Source organism: Coptis chinensis, chromosome 9 (genome assembly GCF_015680905.1).
Source record: "Coptis chinensis isolate HL-2020 chromosome 9, ASM1568090v1, whole genome shotgun sequence".
NCBI classification, from domain to species: domain Eukaryota; kingdom Viridiplantae; phylum Streptophyta; class Magnoliopsida; order Ranunculales; family Ranunculaceae; genus Coptis; species Coptis chinensis.
This window is the reverse complement of record NC_141464.1, coordinates 70,367,576-70,370,438: the sequence shown is the minus strand read 5'-3', so window position 1 is coordinate 70,370,438 and position 2,863 is coordinate 70,367,576. Positions and strand designations below refer to the sequence as shown.

Here is a 2,863-nt window from a genome sequence, read left to right as displayed (position 1 = left end):
CTTCCATCTAGCTGATAGCACCTTAGCTTTCCACCCCTTAATCTTATTGTGTATTTTGTTTACTAAATATTCAAAGTCCTCTGCCTTCTTATGGGAAAGCATAATGGGGATACTTGGATATTTCTCCTTGGGATCAAACAACCTCATATTCATTAGAACTTTTTCAGCTTGAGTTTGGTTCTAAACTTGATATTTCTGGCGCAAAACATCTTTGGACTTATCAAAATTTATCTTTGTCCCGGGCAAAGACAATACTCTTTGCAGAATCCTTTTTAAGCTGCCCCCCTCCTCTAGGTTTCCTCTAGTGAATAAGATGAGGTCATCCATAGAGGAGATGAGAGAAGGGGAGGCTCTTCTTATCAGGATCCCATGGATAAGTTCATGACTATTGCCATTTATAATAATCATCCTAGAGAGGGCTTTTACATGATGATATAATGTACTAATAGGGAGGCTGGGGGTAAAATTGGTAAGGCCTCTCTCGGGAGTAATCTTGTGCAGGCTGCCATTCGAACCTAATTACAGCATTAAATACCTGGTGGATAGGCATTGTTGGATCATACTTCTCCGGGATGAATTAAAACCTAGCCTCTCAAAAAAATTTTGTCTACCAAGGACCATTCCACCCTATCATCATATTTTTGCCATATCTAATGGAAAAGCTATCCATCCATGCCTTTTATTTTTTCATGTGTTTCATGTGATGGTTTTTCTTTTTTTTTTCATTCCCCTATATTCCTTCCCTTAATGAAAGCCCCTTGGAAGTGGGGAAACAATCTTATTCAAATGGCACTTCAGCCTATTAGCTAAGAGCTTGGAGATCACTTTGTATAAAAAATTGCACAAGCCGATAGGCCTAAAGTTAATCAGCCAATTTGGTTATGTCTTGGGAATGAAAGCAATGTAAGTTTCATTAAATGTAGGGTTAAGGACCCTATTATTAAAGAAGTCCCTTACAAAAATTACAATGCTCTTGCCCACAATATCCCAAGTGCTTTGGTAGAAGCAACCTTGGAACCCATGTTACAAGAGCTTTGAGGCTCCCCATCTTCTTCACCACTCTCCAAATATCCTATACAAGTAGGAAACTTGAATGAGATTCTCATTTCTCCTATGATGATATAGGGATGGAAGACATGAGGATATTCTCATTAACTTGAGGGTGATCAGAGCTGAACAAAGATTTAAAGTATGAGTTGATAGTGGTTCCCACTGCAGCTCTACCCTCACTCCAGCCTCCCCCGTTCTTACACACTCAGCTCTAAAAGTAGTTTATCACTATCTATTTATCTGCAGGACCACAATCCTTAATATAGCTGTAGCTGTTTCGTTGCATGCTTTTTTGTCAAAAACATTGTCAGAATAATTTTTATAGAAATCATGATGAAGATATGGCCTTATATATCTTCTGCAACACTAAATGGAAATTATCTCAAGACTAAAGAAAAAGCTAAAACAATATGCATTGAAAAATTCTTAAATGTTGAAATTAAATAGCATGAAGTTCGATAAAACAAATAGAAGACAAAAGGTCAGCAAAAGAAAAAGAAAGCTTTAAATTTATAAGAAAATTTTCAAAAGACAATAATAACGTTGTGAGTTTTGCTTAAAGCTGGTCTTTTGTAAGATTTTGCTTTTAACATCAAGACAATTATCCAAAAAAAGTTATCTTATGGAAAATAGTTCGATAGAATGTACAATGACCAATTCAGACTGCATACAGATATTTGATAAGTACATCATATATCATAATTTGAATGAGACTAAAAAAGAAACTCACTGCTGGCACATTACCCATTGAATTCCTGTCTCCAAAGATGTCTCCATAGCTGCTGACCAATTTTCATACTCATTTTTAATCTGCTACAAAGCCCAAATCGCCAAGATTCAGAAGACAAATTTTTTACTTCATTTTACCATGTAGGCACTGCTTTCTCCAGAGAATATAGACAAAGTGAAGCCATTTTTCCCTTAACAGATGACCAAAAGAATATGCAAAAGGTGTTATTGGCATCGTGGGTGTAAACAGATTTGCCAAACATTTCCAGTTGAATTGCGACCGAATTTCTTTGAACCAAGCTCCTTAATTATATTCATACTGGTATGCTACCTCGCAAAATTTATCTTCCCACTCAACACCTTGGTCAGCATTGCCAATGACATCAAACAATGCCAATTAACCAAGAAGAGTAAGAAAAAGAAATTGCAGGAGAAAAATAATCAGAAAGAAGGAAAATTACCAGCGAAGAAAAACAAAAATAAATTGTTGTAGTGATGAAGCATGCAATCATGTTCCTGTGTAAGCACGCAACGTTAGCTGCATATCGATGGAGACTGACTATTGGCTACTTGATTGGCAACGGAACATTTGTAACTACAACTGGTGATATCAACTATAAGATCATCCCTTGTCAAGAAGTACTTTGGAAATAGTCGTCTCACAGGTAAAATGCATTTGCTGTAAATTAAATAATATAGTTTGTTATATGGTATATATAATATTTAAGAGAAGAAAGTTATATATGAACATATGTTGATTTATATACCTGTGACGAAGCGTCATTAACTGAAGCAATTATTTCTAACAAAGTTTAGTTGTTTTGGAATGAAGAGAGTGGACGGGAGGAAAAAAAAATCAATAAAAGAATAATATTGTTAATATTATTAAAAATAATAATAAGAAGAAGAAGATAAAAAAAACAACAACAACATGTAGGACTTGGATATTACCTTTAATAAAAACTCGCACTAATATTCAGGAAGATTGTTGTAATACTTCTTTGTATACCACGTTCCTCGTGTGAACACCAGGATGATCAAAGAGAGAACCATTCTTTACTAAAACTCTTGTCGTTTGCCTTGA

At 35.2% G+C, this 2,863-nt stretch overlaps 1 long non-coding RNA gene across 1 annotated transcript; it reads right to left on the bottom strand.

Annotated features, from left to right (window-relative positions):
- Positions 1-1,741: 1,741 nt before the first annotated feature.
- LOC147477723 (uncharacterized) lies at positions 1,742-2,620 on the bottom strand. The gene is made up of 3 exons (XR_015209407.1): positions 2,547-2,620; positions 2,241-2,458; positions 1,742-1,863 (listed from the first exon to the last, which is right to left on the bottom strand). It is a non-coding gene; the product is annotated as an uncharacterized LOC147477723 (long non-coding RNA).
- Positions 2,621-2,863: the final 243 nt, after the last annotated feature.